The 21,178-nt window shown below is 43.7% G+C and overlaps 1 protein-coding gene across 1 annotated transcript in view; it reads right to left on the reverse strand.

Annotated features, from left to right (window-relative positions):
- The window catches only part of LOC128706178 (neuroglian), a gene marked incomplete in the record, with an annotated part of 1,637,481 nt that overhangs the window by 277,451 nt on the left and 1,338,852 nt on the right, over nt 1-21,178 (reverse strand).

Below are 21,178 nucleotides of genomic sequence, written 5' to 3' on the forward strand. Positions count from 1 at the left end.
TCTCACTCAAGTTGCTACTTGATCTCACTCAAGTAGCTGCTTGATCTCACTCAGGTTGCTACTTGATCTCACTCAAGTTGCAACTTGATCTCACTCAGGTAGCTACTTGATCTCACTCAGGTTGCTACTTGATCTCACTCAAGTTGCAACTTGATCTCACTCAAGTAGCTGTTTGATCTCACTCAGGTTGCTACTTGATCTCATTCAAGTTGCTACTTGATCTCACTCAGGTTGCTACTTGATCTCACTCAAGTTGCTACTTGATCTCACTCAGGTTGCTACTTGATCTCACTCAAGTTGCTACTTGATCTCACTCAGGTTGCTACTTGATCTCACTCAATTTGCTACTTGATCTCACTCAAGTTGCTACTTGATCTCACTCAGGTTGCTACTTGATCTCACTCAGGTTGCTACTTGATCACACTCAAGTTGCTACTTGATCTCACTCAGGTTGCTACTTGATCTCACTCAAGTTGCTACTTGATCTCACTCAGGTTGCTACTTGATCTCACTCAGGTTGCTACTTGATCTCAATCAAGTTGCTACTTGATCTCACTCAAGTTGCTACTTGATCTCACTCAGGTTGCTACTTGATCTCACTCAAGTTGCTACTTGATCTCACTCAAGTTGCTACTTGATCTCACTCATGTTGCTACTTGATCTCACTCAAGTTGCTACTTGATCTCACTCAAGTTGCTACTTGATCTCACTCAAGTTGCTACTTGATCTCACTCAAGTTGCTACTTGATCTCACTCAGGTTGCTGCTTGATCTCACTCAAGTTGCTACTTGATCTCACTCAGGTTGCTACTTGATCTAACTCAGGTTGCTACTTGATCTCACTCAAGTTGCTACTTGATCTCACTCAGGTTGCTGCTTGATCTCACTCAAGTTGCTACTTGATCTCACTCAGGTTGCTACTTGATCTCACTCAGGTTGCTACTTGATCTCACTCAAGTTGCTACTTGATCTCACTCAAGTTGCTACTTGATCTCACTCAGGTTGCTACTTGATCTCACTCAAGTTGCTACTTGATCTCACTCAAGTTGCTACTTGATCTCACTCAGGTTGCTACTTGATCTCACTCAAGTTGCTACTTGATCTCACTCAAGTTGCTACTTGATCTCACTCAGGTTGCTACTTGATCTCACTCAAGTTGCTACCTGATCTCACTCAAGTTGCTACTTGATCTCACTCAGGTTGCTACTTGATCTCACTCAAGTTGCTACTTGATCTCACTCAAGTTGCTACTTGATCTCACTCAAGTTGCTACTTGATCTCACTCAAGTTGCTACTTGATCTCACTCAAGTTGCTACTTGATCTCACTCAAGTTGCTACTTGATCTCACTCAAGTTGCTACTTGATCTCACTCAAGTTGCTACTAAAATATTATCAGACATCAGCCACTTATCTAACAATATTTAAGTATAACTGTTCAGAAGTACCCTCAATACGTTAGGAATAAATGACGTAATAGAAAATAAAGCGACGTATGGTTACGTTTCGCTCTTCCTTTGCGAGTGAGAGTTAGACGTAACTTTAAAAATGTTTCAGTACTTGCTCTTATATAGGTTTATCTCATGACGTTTCTAAACAAGTTTAACTTTAAGAGTTTATCCACTCCATGATCCAGCAGTGTTTACCTTGCGCTCTCCACACCTCCTTTATTTATTTATAAGAGGGTAAGAAAGGAGCAGCATTAAGGCCTACTGGCCCATGCTAGGCAGGTGTAACTCACACCCACTTATGTGTCTGTCCGACCTCCTATTTTTACGGCTATGTAAAGTCCTATCTTCACTGACGTGGAGATTGTTCCACTCATCCATAATTCTATTGCCCGCGGTCTTGTAATTACCTTCTTGAAATATGTGTAGACCTTGTCTTATTTCTGTGCTGCTACATTAATCTAGTCTCTCTCTCACTCTCTCTCTCTCACTCTCTCTCTCACTCTCACTCTCTCTCTCACGATCCCCTCCTCACTCTCACTACCTCTCCACCAGCCTCACCACTCTCCATAATGATAAATTAGACACATGTGCAACTCTTGGGTATCTTTATTCTTGGGCACGACCTACTTCAACATTGAACAAATGTTACACGACCTATGACTGCTGCACCTCTCCTGCCAACGGTTTATAAGCTCCTTCTCAGCACGTATGCCGTTTTCTATTCAAGATTGATGGACTGACCACATCGACTCAAGGTTGAGGGACTGATTACCTCATTCTCCTCCTGTTCTTCAAGATTCTCCTTTGTTTGGACTGTGGCGAAACGTTTCCTCAATAAAGATACCCAAGAGTTGCACATGTGTCTAATTTATCAACATGTCGGTTCTCTGAACCATTCATCTACAAACACTCTCCATAATACATCTCATCTACCCACACTCATTTTCCCAGTCATAAATCCTTTATCCCACCTGACCATCCACCACTCCCAAAACTGCCTCCCTCACTCCCAAAACTGCCTCCCTCACTCCCAAAACTGCCTCCCTCACTCCCAAAACTGCCTCCCTCACTCCCAAAACTGCCTCCCTCACTCCCAAAACTGCCTCCCTCACTCCCACCAATGCCTAGCTCACTCCCATCAATGCCTAGCTCACTCCCACCAATGCCCCCCTAACTCCCACCATTGCCTTTATCACTCCCACCACTGCTTCCTTCACTCCCACCACTACCTCCTTCACTCCCACCACTACCTCCTTCACTCCCACCACTACCTCCTTCACTCCCACCACTACCTCCTTCACTCCCACCACTACCTCCTTCACTCCCACCACTACCTCCTTCACTCCCACCACTACCTCCCTCACTCCCACCACTACCTCCTTCACTCCCACCACTACCTCCTTCACTCCCACCACTACCTCCTTCACTCCCACCACTACCTCCCTCACTCCCACCACTACCTCCTTCACTCCCACCACTACCTCCTTCACTCCCACCACTACCTCCTTCACTCCCACCATTGCCTCCCTCACTCCCACCACTACCTCCTTCACTCCCACCACTACCTCCTTCACTCCCACCACTACCTCCTTCACTCCCACCATTGCCTCCCTCACTCCCACCACTACCTCCTTCACTCCCACCACTACCTCCTTCACTCCCACCACTACCTCCTTCACTCCCACCATTGCCTCCCTCACTCCCACCACTACCTCCTTCACTCCCACCACTACCTCCTTCACTCCCACCACTGCTTCCTTCACTCCCACCACTACCTCCCTCACTCCCACCATTGCCTCCCTCACTCCCACCACTACCTCCTTCACTCCCACCACTACCTCCTTCACTCCCACTGCTGCTTCCTTCACTCTCACCACTGCTTCCTTCACTCCCACCACTACCTCCTTCACTCCCACCACTACTTCCTTCACTCCCACCACTACCTCCTTCACTCCCACCACTACCTCCTTCACTCCCACCACTACCTCCTTCACTCCCACCATTGCCTCCCTCACTCCCACCACTACCTCCTTCACTCCCACCACTACCTCCTTCACTCCCACCACTACCTCCTTCACTCCCACCATTGCCTCCCTCACTCCCACCACTACCTCCTTCACTCCCACCACTACCTCCTTCACTCCCACCACTGCTTCCTTCACTCCCACCACTACCTCCCTCACTCCCACCATTGCCTCCCTCACTCCCACCACTACCTCCTTCACTCCCACCACTACCTCCTTCACTCCCACTGCTGCTTCCTTCACTCTCACCACTGCTTCCTTCACTCCCACCACTACCTCCTTCACTCCCACCACTACTTCCTTCACTCCCACCACTACCTCCTTCACTCCCACCATTACCTCCTTCACTCTCACCACTGCTTCCTTCACTCCCACCACTACCTCCTTCACTCCCACCACTACCTCCTTCACTCCCACCACTACCTCCCTCACTCCCACCACTACCTCCTTCACTCCCACCACTACTTCCTTCACTCCCACCACTACCTCCTTCACTCCCTCCACTCCCTCCTTCCCTCTCACCACTACCTCCTTCACTCCCACCACTACCTCCTTCACTCCCACCACTACCTCCCTCACTCCCACCACTACCTCCTTCACTCGCGCCACTGCTTCCTTCACTCCCACCACTGCTTCCTTCACTCCCACCACTACCTCCTTCACTCCCACCGCTGCTTCCTTCACTCCCACCACTGCTTCCTTCACTCCCACCACTGCTTCCTTCACTCCCACCACTACCTCCTTCACTCCCACCGCTGCTTCCTTCACTCCCACCACTGCTTCCTTCACTCCCACCACTACCTCCTTCACTCGCGCCACTGCTTCCTTCACTCCCACCACTGCTTCCTTCACTCCCACCACTACCTCCTTCACTCCCACCGCTGCTTCCTTCACTCCCACCACTGCTTCCTTCACTCCCACCACTACCTCCTTCACTCCCACCGCTGCTTCCTTCACTCCCACCACTGCTTCCTTCACTCCCACCACTACCTCCTTCACTCGCGCCACTGCTTCCTTCACTCCCACCACTGCTTCCTTCACTCCCACCACTACCTCCTTCACTCCCACCGCTGCTTCCTTCACTCCCACCACTACCTCCTTCACTCCCACCGCTGCTTCCTTCACTCCCACCACTACCTCCTTCACTCCCACCGCTGCTTCCTTCACTCCCACCACTACCTCCTTCACTCCCACAACTACCTCCTTCACTCCCACCACTCCCTCCTTCCCTCTCACCACTACCTCCTTCACTCCCACCACTGCTTCCTTCACTCCCACCACTACCTCCTTCACTCCCACCACTGCTTCCTTTACTCCCACCACTGCTTCCTTCACTCCCACCATTACCTTCTTCACTCCCACCACTACCACCTTCACTCCCACCACTACCTCCTACACTCCCACCACTGCTTCCTTCACTCCCACCACTGCTTCATTCACTCCCACCACTACCTCCTTCACTCCTACCACTACCTCCCTCACTCCCACCACTGCCTCCCTCACTCCCACCACTGCCTCCCTCACTCCCACCACTACCTCCTTCACTCCCACCACTGCCTCCCTCACTCCCACCACTGCCTCCCTCACTCCCACCACAGTCTCCCTCACTCCCACCATGGCCTCCCTCACTCCCACCATGGCCTCCCTCACTCCCACCATGGCCTCCCTCACTCCCACCATGGCCTCCCTCACTCCCAGTCTTCCGCTTAAGTAGTTCCGCACCGGGTATCGTATCTAATTAAATTGAAAGAGGTTTACTGTAGGATCGTGACGGTGCTAGTGATGCTGAGGACAATGTTACTGATGCTGAGGACAGTGTTACTGATGTTGAGGACAGTGTTACTGAAGTTGAGGAAGACAATGTTACTGATGTTGAGAAAGACAATGTTACTGATGCTGAGGACAATGTTGCTGATGCTGAGGACAATGTTGCTGATGCTGAGGACAGTGTTACTGATGTTGAGGAAGACAATGTTACTGATGTTGAGAAAGACAATGTTACTGATGCTGAGGACAATGTTGCTGATGCTGAGGACAGTGTTACTGATGTTGAGGAAGACAATGTTACTAATGCTGAGGAAGACAATGTTACTGATGCTGAGGAAGACAATGTTACTGATGCTGAGGAAGACAATGTTACTGATGCAGAGGACAGTGTTACTGATGTTGAGGAAGACAATGTTACTGATGTTGAGGAAGACAATGTTACTGATGCTGAGGACAGTGTCACTGATGTTGAGGAAGACAATGTTACTGATGTTGAGGAAGACAATGTTACTGATGTTGAGGAAGACAATGTTACTGATGTTGAGGAAGACAATGCTACTGATGCTGAGGACAGGGTTACTGATGTTGAGGAAGACAATGTTACTGATGTTGAGGAAGACAATGTTACTGATGTTGAGAAAGACAATGTTACTGATGCTGAGGAAGACAATGTTACTGATGCTGAGGAGAGTGTTACTGATGTTGAGGACAGTCTTACTGATGCTGAGGACAGTGTTACTGATGCTGAGGACAGTGTTACTGATGCTGAGGACAGTGTTACTGATGTTGAGGAAGACAATGTTACTGATGTTGAGGAAGACAATGTTACTGATGCTGAGGACAGTGTTACTGATGTTGAGAAAGACAATGTTACTGATGTTGAGGAAGACAATGTTACTGATGCTGAGGACAGTGTTACTGATGTTGAGGAAGACAATGTTACTGATGTTGAGGAAGACAATGTTACTGATGTTGAGGAAGACAATGTTACTGATGTTGAGGAAGACAATGTTACTGATGCTGAGGACAGTGTTACTGATGTTGAGGAAGACAATGTTACTGATGTTGAGGAAGACAATGTTACTGATGTTGAGAAAGACAATGTTACTGATGCTGAGGAAGACAATGTTACTGATGCTGAGGAGAGTGTTACTGATGTTGAGGACAGTGTTACTGATGCTGAGGACAGTGTTACTGATGCTGAGGACAGTGTTACTGATGCTGAGGACAGTGTTACTGATGTTGAGGAAGACAATGTTACTGATGTTGAGGAAGACAATGTTACTGATGCTGAAGAAGACAATGTTACTGATGCTGAGGAAGACAATGTTACTGATGTTGAGGACAGTGTTACTGATGCTGAGGACAGTGTTACTGATGCTGAGGACAGTGTTACTGATGCTGAGGACAGTGTTACTGATGTTGAGGAAGACAATGTTACTGATGTTGAGGAAGACAATGTTACTGATGCTGAGGACAGTGTTACTGATGTTGAGGACAGTGTTACTGATGCTGAGGACAGTGTTACTGATGCTGAGGACAGTGTTACTGATGTTGAGGAAGACAATGTTACTGATGTTGAGGAAGACAATGTTACTGATGCTGAGGAAGACAATGTTACTGATGCTGAGGACAGTGTTACTGATGTTGAGGAAGACAATGTTACTGATGCTGAGGAAGACAATGTTACTGATGCTGAGGACAATGTTGCTGATGCTGAGGAAGACAATGTTACTGATGCTGAAAAGACAATGTTACTGATGCTGAGGACAGTGTTACTGATGTTGAGGAAGACAATGTTACTGATGCTGAGGAAGACAATGTTACTGATGCTAAGGACAATGTTACTGATGCTGAGGAAGACAATGTTACTGATGCTGAGGACAATGTTACTGATGCTGAGGACAATGTTACTGATGCTGAGGAAGACAATGTTACTGATGCTGAGGACAATGTTGCTGATGCTGAGGACAATGTTACTGATGCTGATGACAATGTTACTGATGCTGAGGACAATGTTACTGATGCTGAGGAAGACAATGTTACTGATGCTGAGGACAATGTTACTGATGCTGAGGACAATGTTACTGATGCTGAGGACAATGTTACTGATGCTGAGGACAATGTTACTGATGCTGAAGAAGACAATGTTACTGATGCTGAGAACAATGTTACTGATGCTGAGGAAGACAATGTTACTGATGCTGATGACAATGTTACTGATGCTGAGGAAGACAATGTTACTGATGCTGAGGAAGACAATGTTACTCATGCTGAGGACAATGTTACTGATGCTGAGGACAATGTTACTGATGCTGAGGACAATGTTACTGATGCTGAGGACAATGTTACTGATGCTGAAGAAGACAATGTTACTGATGCTGAGAACAATGTTACTGATGCTGAGGAAGACAATGTTAGTGATGCTGAGAACAATGTTACTGATGCTGAGGACAATGTTTCTGATGCTGAAGAAGACAATGCTACTGATGCTGAAGAAGACAATGTTACTGATGCTGAGGACAATGTTACTGATGCTGAGGACAATGTTACTGATGCTGAGGACAATGTTACTGATGCTGAGGACAATGTTACTGATGCTGAGGACAATGTTACTGATGCTGAGGACAATGTTTCTGATGCTGAAGAAGACAATGTTACTGATGCTGAGGACAATGTTACTGATGCTGATGACAATGTTACTGATGCTGAGGACAATGTTACTGATGCTGAGGACAATGTTACTGATACTGAGGAAGACAATGTTACTGATGCTGAGGACAATGTTACTGATACTGAGGACAATGTTACTGATGCTGAGGAAGACAATGTTACTGATGCTGAGGAAGACAATGTTACTGATGCTGAGGACAATGTTACTGATGCTGAGGAAGACAATGTTACTGATGCTGAGGACAATGTTACTGATGCTGAGGACAATGTTACTGATGCTGAGGAAGACAATGTTACTGATGCTGAGGAAGACAATGTTACTGATGCTGAGGACAATGTTACTGATGCTGAGGAAGACAATGTTACTGATGCTGAGGACAATGTTACTGATGCTGAAGAAGACAATGTTACTGATGCTGAGGACAATGTTACTGATGCTGAAGAAGACAATGTTATTGATGCTGAGGACAATGTTACTGATGCTGAGGACAATGTTACTGATGCTGATGACAATGTTACTGATGCTGAGGACAATGTTACTGATGCTGAGGAAGACAATGTTACTGATGCTGAGGACAATGTTACTGATGCTGAGGACAATGTTACTGATGCTGAGGAAGACAATGTTACTGATGCTGAGGAAGACAATGTTACTGATGCTGAGCACAATGTTACTGATGCTGAGGACAATGTTACTGATGCTGAGGAAGACAATGTTACTGATGCTGAGGACAATGTTACTGATGCTGAGGAAGACAATGTTACTGATGCTGAGGACAATGTTACTGATGCTGAGGACAATGTTACTGATGCTGAGGAAGACAATGTTACTGATGCTGAGGACAATGTTACTGATGCTGAGGACAATGTTACTGATGCTGAGGAAGACAATGTTACTGATGCTGAAGAAGACAATGTTACTGATGCTGAGGACAATGTTACTGATGCTGAGGACAATGTTACTGATGCTGAGGAAGACAATGTTACTGATGCTGAGAACAATGTTACTGATGCTGAGGACAATGTTTCTGATGCTGAAGAAGACAATGTTACTGATGCTTAGGAAGACAATGTTACTGATTCTGAGGAAGACAATGTTACTGATGCTGATGAAGACAATGTTACTGATGCTGAGGACAATGTTACTGATGCTGAGGAAGACAATGTTGCTGATGCTGAGGAAGACAATGTTACTGATGCTGAAGAAGACAATGTTACTGATGCTGAGGACAGTGTTACTGATGTTGAGGAAGACAATGTTACTGATGCTGAGGAAGACAATGTTACTGATGCTGAAGAAGACAATGTTGCTGATGCTGAGGACAATGTTACTGATGCTGAGGACAGTGTTACTGATGCTGAGGAAGACAATGTTACTGATGCTGAAGAAGACAATGTTACTGATGCTGAAGACAGTGTTACGGATGTTGAGGAAGACAATGTTACTGATGCTGAGGAAGACAATGTTACTGATGCTGAAGAAGACAATGTTACTGATGCTGAGGAAGACAATGTTACTGATGCTGAAGAAGACAATGTTACTGATGCTGAGGACAATGTTACTGATGCTGAAGAAGACAATGTTACTGATGCTGAGGAAGACAATGTTACTGATGCTGAGGAAGACAATGTTACTGATGCTGAGGAAGACAATGATACTGATGCTGAGGACAATGTTACTGATGCTGAAGAAGACAATGTTACTGATGCTGAGGAAGACAATGTTACTGATGCTGAAGAAGACAATGTTACTGATTCTGAGGACAATGTTACTTATGCTGAGGACAATGTTACTGATGCTGAGGACAATGTTACTGATGCTGAGGACAATGTTACTGATGCTGAGGACAATGTTACTGATGCTGATGAAGACAATGTTACTGATGCTGAGGACAATGTTACTGATGCTGAGGACAATGTTACTAATGCTGAGGACAATGTTACTGATGCTGAGGACAATGTTACTGATGCTGAAGAAGACAATGTTACTGATGCTGAAGACAATGTTACTGATGCTGAGGACAATGTTACTGATGCTGAGGACAATGTTACTGATGCTGAGGACAATGTTACTGATGCTGAGGACAATGTTACTGATGCTGAAGAAGACAATGTTACTGATGCTGAGGACAATGTTACTGATGCTGAGGACAATGTTACTGATGCTGAGGACAATGTTACTGATGCTGAAGAAGACAATGTTACTGATGCTGAGGACAATGTTACTGATGGTGAGGACAATGTTACTGATGCTGAGGACAATGTTACTGATGCTGAGGACAATGTTACTGATGCTGAGGACAATGTTGCTGATGCTGAAGAAGACAATGTTACTGATGCTGAAGAAGACAATGTTACTGATGCTGAGGACAATGTTACTGATGCTGAGGACAATGTTATTGATGCTGAGGACAATGTTACTGATGCTGAGGACAATGTTACTGATGCTGAGGACAATGTTACTGATGCTGAAGAAGACAATGTTACTGATGCTGAGGAAGACAATGTTACTGATGCTGAGGACAATGTTACTGATGCTGAAGAAGACAATGTTACTGATGCTGATAAAGACAATGTTACTGATGCTGAGGACAATGTTACTGATGCTGAGGACAATGTTACTGATGCTGAAGAAGACAATGTTACTGATGCTGAGGACAATGTTACTGATGCTGAAGAAGACAATGTTACTGATGCTGAAGAAGACAATGCTACTGATGCTGAGGACAATGTTACTGATGCTGAGGACAATGTTACTGATGCTGAGGACAATGTTACTGATGCTGAGGACAATGTTACTGATGCTGAGGAAGACAATGTTACCGATGCTGAGGACAATGTTACTGATGCTGAAGAAGACAATGTTACTGATGCTGAAGAAGACAATGTTACTGATGCTGAGGACAATGTTACTGATGCTGAGGACAATGTTACTGATGCTGAGGACAATGTTATTGATGCTGAGGACAATGTTACTGATGCTGAGGACAATGTTACTGATGCTGAGGACAATGTTACTGATGCTGAGGAAGACAATGTTACTGATGCTGAAGAAGACAATGTTACTGATGCTGAGGAAGACAATGTTACTGATGCTGAAGAAGGCAATGTTACTGATGCTGAGGACAATGTTACTGATGCTGAAGAAGACAATGTTACTGATGCTGAAGAAGACAATGTTACTGATGCTGAAGAAGACAATGTTACTGATGCTGAAGAAGACAATGTTACTGATGCTGAAGAAGACAATGTTACTGATGCTGAAGAAGACAATGTTACTGATGCTGAAGAAGACAATGTTACTGATGCTGAGGAAGACAATGTTACTGATGCTGAAGAAGACAATGTTTCTGATGCTGAAGAAGACAATGTTACTGATGCTGAGGAAGACAATGTTACTGATGCTGAAGAAGACAATGTTACTGATGCTGAAGAAGACAATGTTACTGATGCTGAGGACAATGTTACTGATGCTGAGGACAATGTTACTGATGCTGAAGAAGACAATGTTACTGATGCTGAGGACAATGTTACTGATGCTGAGGACAATGTTACTGATGCTGAGGAAGACAATGTTACTGATGCTGAGGACAATGTTACTGATACTGAGGACAATGTTACTGATGCTGTGGAAGACAATGTTACTGATGCTGAAGAAGACAATGTTACTGATGCTGAGGACAATGTTACTGATGCTGAGGACAATGTTACTGATGCTGAGGAAGACAATGTTACTGATGCTGAGGACAATGTTACTGATGCTGAAGAAGACAATGTTACTGATGCTGAAGAAGACAATGTTACTGATGCTGAAGAAGACAATGTTACTGATGCTGAAGAAGACAATGTTACTGATGCTGAAGAAGACAATGTTACTGATGCTGAAGAAGACAATGTTACTGATGCTGAGGACAATGTTACTGATGCTGAGGACAATGTTACTGATGCTGAGGAAGACAATGTTACTGATGCTGAAGAAGACAATGTTGCTGATGCTGAAGAAGACAATGTTACTGATGCTGAGGACAATGTTACTGATGCTGAAGAAGACAATGTTACTTATGCTGAGGACAATGTTACTGATGCTGAAGAAGACAATGTTACTTATGCTGAGGACAATGTTACTGATGCTGAGGACAATGTTACTGATGCTGAGGACAATGTTACTGATGCTGAGGAAGACAATGTTACTGATGCTGAGGACAATGTTACTGATGCTGAGGACAATGTTACTGATGCTGAGGACAATGTTACTGATGCTGAGGACAATGTTACTGATGCTGAAGAAGACAATGTTACTGATGCTGAGAACAATGTTACTGATGCTGAGGAAGACAATGTTACTGATGCTGATGACAATGTTACTGATGCTGAGGAAGACAATGTTACTGATGCTGAGGAAGACAATGTTACTCATGCTGAGGACAATGTTACTGATGCTGAGGACAATGTTACTGATGCTGAGGACAATGTTACTGATGCTGAGGACAATGTTACTGATGCTGAAGAAGACAATGTTACTGATGCTGAGAACAATGTTACTGATGCTGAGGAAGACAATGTTAGTGATGCTGAGAACAATGTTACTGATGCTGAGGACAATGTTTCTGATGCTTAAGAAGACAATGTTACTGATGCTGAAGAAGACAATGTTACTGATGCTGAGGACAATGTTACTGATGCTGAGGAAGACAATGTTACTGATGCTGAGGACAATGTTACTGATGCTGAAGAAGACAATGTTACTGATGCTGAAGAAGACAATGTTACTGATGCTGAAGAAGACAATGTTACTGATGCTGAAGAAGACAATGTTACTGATGCTGAAGAAGACAATGTTACTGATGCTGAAGAAGACAATGTTACTGATGCTGAGGACAATGTTTCTGATGCTGAGGACAATGTTACTGATGCTGAGGAAGACAATGTTACTGATGCTGTAGAAGACAATGTTGCTGATGCTGAAGAAGACAATGTTACTGATGCTGAGGACAATGTTACTGATGCTGAAGAAGACAATGTTACTTATGCTGAGGACAATGTTACTGATGCTGAAGAAGACAATGTTACTTATGCTGAGGACAATGTTACTGATGCTGAGGACAATGTTACTGATGCTGAGGACAATGTTACTGATGCTGAAGAAGACAATGTTACTGATGCTGAAGAAGACAATGTTACTGATGCTGAGGACAATGTTACTGATGCTGAAGAAGACAATGTTACTGATGCTGAAGAAGACAATGTTACTTATGCTGAGGACAATGTTACTGATGCTGAAGAAGACAATGTTACTGATGCTGAAGAAGACAATGTTACTTATGCTGAGGACAATGTTACTGATGCTGAAGAAGACAATGTTACTTATGCTGAGGACAATGTTACTGATGCTGAGGACAATGTTACTGATGCTGAGGACAATGTTACTGATGCTGAAGAAGACAATGTTACTGATGCTGAAGAAGACAATGTTACTGATGCTGAGGACAATGTTACTGATGCTGAGGACAATGTTACTGATGCTGAGGACAATGTTACTGATGCTGAGGAAGACAATGTTACTGATGCTGAAGAAGACAATGTTACTGATGCTGAGGACAATGTTACTGATGCTGAGGACAATGTTACTGATGCTGAAGACAATGTTACTGATGCTGAGGAAGACAATGTTACTGATGCTGAAGAAGACAATGTTACTGATGCTGAGGACAATGTTACTGATGCTGAGGAAGACAATGTTACTGATGCTGAAGAAGACAATGTTACTGATGCTGAGGACAATGTTACTGATGCTGAAGACAATGTTACTGATGCTGAGGACAATGTTACTGATGCTGAGGACAATGTTACTGATGCTGAGGACAATGTTACTGATGCTGAGGACAATGTTACTGATGCTGAGGAAGACAATGTTACTGATGCTGAAGAAGACAATGTTACTGATGCTGAGGAAGACAATGTTACTGATGCTGAAGAAGACAATGTTACTGATGCTGAGGACAATGTTACTGATGCTGAAGAAGACAATGTTACTGATGCTGAAGAAGACAATGTTACTGATGCTGAAGACAATGTTACTGATGCTGAGGACAATGTTACTGATGCTGAGGACAATGTTACTGATGCTGAAAAAGACAATGTTACTGATGCTGTGGACAATGTTACTGATGCTGAGGACAATGTTACTGATGCTGAGGACAATGTTACTGATGCTGAAGAAGACAATGTTACTGATGCTGAAGAAGACAATGTTACTGATGCTGAGGACAATGTTACTGATGCTGAGGACAATGTTACTGATGCTGAGGACAATGTTACTGATGCTGAAGAAGACAATGTTACTGATGCTGAGGACAGTGTTACTGATGCTGAAGAAGACAATGTTACTGATGCTGAAGAAGACAATGTTACTGATGCTGAGGACAATGTTACTGATGCTGAGGACAATGTTACTGATGCTGAAGAAGACAATGTTACTGATGCTGAAGAAGACAATGTTACTGATGCTGAGGACAATGTTACTGATGCTGAGGACAATGTTACTGATGCTGAAGAAGACAATGTTACTGATGCTGAAGAAGACAATGTTACTGATGCTGAGGACAATGTTACTGATGCTGAAGAAGACAATGTTGCTGATGCTGAGGAAGACAATGTTACTGATGCTGAAGAAGACAATGTTACTGATGCTGAGGAAGACAATGTTACTGATGCTGAGGAAGACAATGTTACTGATGCTGAGGAAGACAATGTTGCTGATGCTGAGGAAGACAATGTTACTGATGCTGAGGAAGACAATGTTACTGATGCTGAGGAAGACAATGTTGCTGATGCTGAGGAAGACAATGTTACTGATGCTGAGGAAGACAATGTTACTGATGCTGAGGAAGACAATGTTACTGATGTTGAGGAAGACAATGTTACTGATGCTGAGGAAGACAGTGTTTCTGATGCTGAAGAAGACAATGTTACTGATGCTGAGGAAGACAATGTTACTGATGCTGAGGACAATGTTACTGATGCCGAGGAAGACAATGTTGCTGATGCTGAGGAAGACAATGTTGCTGATGCTGAGGACAATGTTACTGATGCTGAGGAAGACAATGTTACTGATGCTGAGGTAGAAGAGAAGAGTGAACCAGGGACCAGAACAGGTTAGTGAACCAGGTACCAGGACAGGTTAGTGAACCAGGTACCAGGACAGGTTAGTGAACCAGGTACCAGAACAGGTTAGTGAACCAGGTAGCAGAACAGGTTAGTGAACCAGGTACCAGGACAGCCTAGTGAACCAAGTACCAGAACAGGTTAGTGAACCAGGTACCAGAGCAGGTTAGTGAACCAGGTACCAGGACAGGTTAGTGAACCAGGGGCCAGGACAGGTTAGTGAACCAGGGACCAGGACAGGTTAGTGAACCAGGTACCAGGACAGGTTAGTGAACCAGGGACCAGGACAGGTTAGTGATCCAGGGACCAGGACAGGTTAGTTAACCAGGGCTCCAGGACAAGTTAGTGAACCAGGGACCAGGACAGGTTAGTGAACCAGAGACCAGAACAGGTTAGTTAACCAGGGCTCCAGGACAAGTTAGTGAACCAGGGACCAGGACAGGTTAGTGAACCAGGGACCAGGACAGGTTAGTGAACCAGGGACCAGGACAGGTTAGTGAACCAGGGACCAGGACAGGTTAGTGAAATAGGGACCAGGGCAGGTTAGTGAACTAGGACCCAGGACAGGTTAGTAAACCAGGGTCCAGGACAGGTTAGTTAACCAGGGACCAGGACAGGTTAGATATCCAGGGATAACCAGGGACCAAAATAGATTAGTGAACCAGGGACCAGGGCATATTAGTGAACCAGGGGCCATGACAGGTTAGTTAACCAATGACCAGGACAGGTTAGTGAACCAGGAACCAGGACAGATAAGGGAACCAGGACCACTACAAGGTAGTGAACCAGGGATCAAGACAGGTTAGTGAACCAGGGACCAGAAAAGATTAGGGAACCAGGGACCAGAACAGGTTAGTGAACAACAGACCAGGGCAGGTTAGTGAAACAGGGACCAGGACAGTTTAGTTAACCAGGGACCACGACAAACTAGTGAACCAGGGACCAGGATAGATTAGGGAACCATAGACCAAGACAGGTTAGTGAACTAGGGACCAGAAGAGGTTAGTGAACCAAGGACCGGGACAGGTGAGTGAACCAGGAACCAGGACTGGTTAGTGATCCAGGGACCAGAACAGGTTAGAGAACTAGGGACCAGAGCAGGTGAGTGAGCCAGGGACTAGGAGAGTTTAGTGAACTAGGGGCAAGGAGAGTTTAGTGAACCAGCGACCAGGACAGGAGAGTGAACCAGGGACCAGGACTGGTTAGTGACCCAGGGGCCAGAACAGGTTAGATAACTAGGGACCAGAGGAGGTGAGTGAACCAGGGACTAGGAGAGTTTAATGAACTAGGGACCAGGAGAGTTTAGTGAACCAGCGACCTGGACAGGTTAGTGAACTAGGGACCAGGATAGGTTAGTGAACTAGGGACTAGGACACGTAAGTGAACTAGAAACCAGGATTGGTTAGTGAACCAGGGACCAGAGCAGGTCAGTAACCCAGCAACCATGGCAGGTTAGTGAATCAGGGACCAAGACAGGTTAGGAACTAGGGACTAGGCCAGGTTAGGAACTAGGTATCAGGGCATGTTTAATGTACCAGGTCTCAGTAGTATCAGTTACCAGTAGAATCAGTGCCAGTAGTATCAGTTTCCAGTAGTGTCAGTAGTAATGACTCATACCAACCGTTACTGATTCACTGCCTCCTATGTGAATCACTGACTGTTATATCACTGACCGTTACTGCTGACCTAGTATGATTTGTATGCCTCTCACCCTCCAGGCACTCGCCAGAGCAATTCAAGTTGAGTCGTAGGAGAGGAGACCGGTCAGGCCCGGCGTCCCCATATATTGTATCCAATATACGTACTAGAACATCCGATGTGAGTGTTTATTACCCAATCCATGTTTCGAACCCCCATTTAACAATTGGTGGCAGCATTGTGGGCATGGATTTATGTGTAATTACGCAGATATAAGTAGATCAAGTCGGGTCATTGTGAGTGCCATGGTACGTACTCCATGCCAGTCTGCAGTCTCTACACCACCCCTTAATTCGTGTGCAATTAGCACACGAATTAAGCTTCCTAGCTTAATTCGTGTGCTAATTGCTTCAGTCTTCGAGGAGTTGATCCGGATTTTGCAATTAAGCCAGCCAGTAAGCCAGTCTGTGGGACAGAACAACAGTTTACCACCAAGTCTGCCTCAGCCAATTCTCCAGCCTGCCTCCTGTCATCCAACCTGCTCCTTCATGCTGATTGCACAGTTACAGGAATTTCCAGTCATCCAGTTTGGTTTCGTCTGGTTAAGCCAGCTGCTTCTCCAGAAAAACCAGTGACTCCTATGCCGTGAGATTTAGTTTGCCAGTGGGCATGCAAGTTGAGTCTGGTTGTTCCGTCTGCTTCCCACCACCCACCACCTACCCACTACAAAGCCTTATCCACCTGTGGCTTTTTTCCACCCTTATACCGGGTCCTAGCATCGTCTTTTTTGGTTCACATAATTGGTCAAGAGATTCCTTCATAGCTGAGTGCCGACAATAAAGCCACCTATGTGAGTTCGCCGAGAGAGCGCATTTCTTTGCGACGACGAGGGAGAGTGACGGGTCGTCGCCTGCCCACAGGACCATATCTCTCCTCACCACCGTCCACCACCACCACCACCACCACCACCGCCACCACCACCACCACCACCACCGCCACCACCACCACCACCACCACCACCACCACCGCCGCTAGACTTCAGTCAACTGTAGAGTTATTTTCTGTTTAGAGACAATTTCTTCCGTATATAATGACGTTTGCATGTGTGAGACATTTACAGTGAATTTCTTGTGTACTCTAAGTTTTGTGCTTTAAGTGTAGGCTCAGTGTTTTCTTTGACTTCTTCTCAACCATAGGATCTAATCTCGCCAATAAAATCCCACGTACCAATGCCCATACCGGGGACTACCTAGATGGGAATTTCCCAAATTCCTTCTATCTTGCACCAACTGAGCCCACGGAAGTCACCGAGATTATAAAATCACTCAAAAATAACTCAGGGAATCTGTCTCACGTCCCACCATTATTGTACAAGCGAGCGGCCCATGTCCTCTCGCATGCTATCTCATTACTTTTTAACAAGTCACTAGAAACCTTCCCGACACTACTCAAGACAGCAAGGGTTACACCAATACATAGAGGTGGTGACCCTACAGACGTAAACAACTATAGGCCAATATCAAACTTACCATTGGTATCCAAAATTTTCGAGAAACTCATGCACAGGAGACTATATTCATTTATAACGGCACAAAACATACTCAACCCCTGCCAGTTTAGATTCAGGAAAAATAAAAGCACTAATGATGCAATTATAAAAATGCTAGATCTGCTTTACACAACATTGGAAAATAAGGAATATCCACTAGGAATTTTTATTGACCTAAGAAAAGCTTTTGACACAGTAGACCACGGCATCCTACTCCACAAACTTGACCACTATGGTATAAGAGGCCATGCGCTTGCATATTTCAAATCTTACCTTACTAATAGGTATCAGTATGTTACCATTAAAGACACAGCATCAACAACACGGCCACTTGATACTGGAGTTCCACAGGGAAGTGTCCTTGGACCCCTGCTCTTCCTCATATACATCAATGATCTTCCAAACGTATCCCAACACCTGAAACCCATTCTCTTTGCTGACGACACGACTTATGTCATCTCTCACCCTAATCTTGCCACCCTCAACACCATTGTTAACGAGGAGCTGATCAAAATATCGACTTGGATGACAGCCAATAAACTTACACTTAACACTGACAAAACCTACTACATTATGTTTGGTAGCAGAGCAGGTGTTGTGCAACTTAACATTAAGATCGACAACACTCTAATTGCCAGACATAATGAGGGCAAATTCCTAGGCCTATACCTCGACAACAACCTGAATTTCAGCACCCATATCCAACACATAACCAAAAAAGTATCCAAAACGGTTGGGATCCTCTCCAAGATATGGTACTACGTGCCGCAAACTGCCCTTCTCACACTATACCATTCACTTATATATCCATACCTCACCTATGCTATCTGTGCTTGGGGTTCAACTGCAGCAACATACCTAAAGCCAATAATAACCCAACAAAAAGCCGCAGTAAGAATAATCACTAAATCCCATCCCTGGCAACACCCCCCCCCCCCACTCTTCATAGATCTAAACTTACTCCCTGTTCAGTACATCCACACTTACTACTGTGCAATCTACATCTACAGGACCTTAAATTCCAATATTAACCTTGACCTAAAACGCTTTCTTGATAGTTGTGACAGAACCCACAGGCATAACACCAGACAAAAACATCTCTACAACATTCCGCGTGTCCGACTAAACCTTTACAAAAATTCAATGTATGTCAAAGGCCCTAAAATCTGGAACACCCTACCTGAAAACTCTAGAACTGCAGACACATTCATCACCTTCAAAACTACCATTAGAAAACATCTTATCTCTCTGATACACCCTGTCAACTAATTACACGAATACCACCTGGTGGTTCACACTTACACTCACTCATCCATTTGACCATAAACAGAAATATCAATCTCAATCTTAAAATAATGAATCTTAACTAGTCATAAGTTGGCCTGTGATACTCCAGTACTGAAACTATGTATAGTGCCAAAACAAAGGCATTCACATTGCTAAACTCACAAACTAGTATTTAGTCACTTAGCCATAATACCAACTTACCTCATAATTTTGTAATATTTTAAACTTAAGATTTAATCTAAGTCTGCCCGAAATGCCTAGCCATGCTAGGTGTTCTAGTGGTACACTCTGTAATTATTATTTTACTACATGTAAACCACACAATAACCAAATTCTGTAAACTCAGCATTGTAATCCTTATAGAGAATAAACTTTGAATTGAATTGAATTGAATTGACTCATTATTTTACATCATTTTCCCAGTGTTATCGTTCACCTTCCGTGTTTCACTTTTATATATTTATGTCTCTGTTATTTTGTGTTAATTCTCCGCCTGAAGTAGGCATATTTACTTGTGTCAACATTTATGATTTGTCTCTTGTGTACAGTATTGTGCTCATTGTCAGTCATTCACTCCCTGTGAAGTGATTAAATTATTTTTACTAGTGTTCTTCAGTGTTGTATTCTGCCCAATATTTCAGTGTTGTGTATTATTCATTTTCTTCAGTAGTTATATTATTATTACAATTTTTTCACCCAGCATTTTCCTTGTGTTTTCTGCTAATTCTATGCATATATTCATGCAGTGCTATTTACCCCAGTATACTAAATTACCCATTTATTTCTGTGTGCACCATTTTTCTATGCTAAACAGTGCCTAATGTATTTGACCTTAGCAGACTGCAATATCCTCTTGAGTGCCTAGCAAGACACTTATTCCTTTCTGTTGAAGACAGTTTCTAGTGAGAATTTATATATGCAGAGTATACCTCGAGTATACCTGTGAACCATTTTCTGTGTGTTCCTGCAGCCTGTAAGTGTTGCCTTTTCTCGTGTTGCATCTTGTGTCATTTTTATTCATATTTCTTTGAACAAATTTACTCTTAGTGGAATTTTAACTTCTTTTTAAATTAAAGTTTTGTCTTTCCTCTGAGTAAATTATTTTCCTCATTTGCAGTTAAGAATTAGTGTTCCACCAGTCTTTCTTCATATTTTTATTATTAAATTTAACCTGTATATTCCCAGTGTAACTTTTACTGCTACATTCATTAATTCTGTAACTTATTTTATTTTGCATCTTGTTCTGCAGTAATTTATTTTCTTTTCATTGATATTTTTGTATCTTGTTATTCTTGTGTTATATTAAGTAATCAGTGGATTGATCCTCGTTTAATATTGTTTGAATTTCCTGTTTTTCATTTTATTCTTTTCCTTGATGTTGTTATTGTGTTATTTTGTTTATGCACTCTTAGAAAATATTTATTTTCCCAGTTATGTTTCTTTGCATATAAATTAGTGATTTTGTTTTATACTTTTTGCATTGATTTACAATTTTATTCGTAAATTTCTTTATTAACGTAAGAGTACTGACAGCTCATTTTGCAATTAATTCAGCCTACAGTAATATTTTTACTTTCTTGTAATTCAGTGTTATTCTTTATCGTGCTCAGTCCATTTCAATGAGTTAT

This window comes from Cherax quadricarinatus, chromosome 3 (genome assembly GCF_038502225.1).
Source record: "Cherax quadricarinatus isolate ZL_2023a chromosome 3, ASM3850222v1, whole genome shotgun sequence".
Lineage (NCBI taxonomy): Eukaryota > Metazoa > Arthropoda > Malacostraca > Decapoda > Parastacidae > Cherax > Cherax quadricarinatus.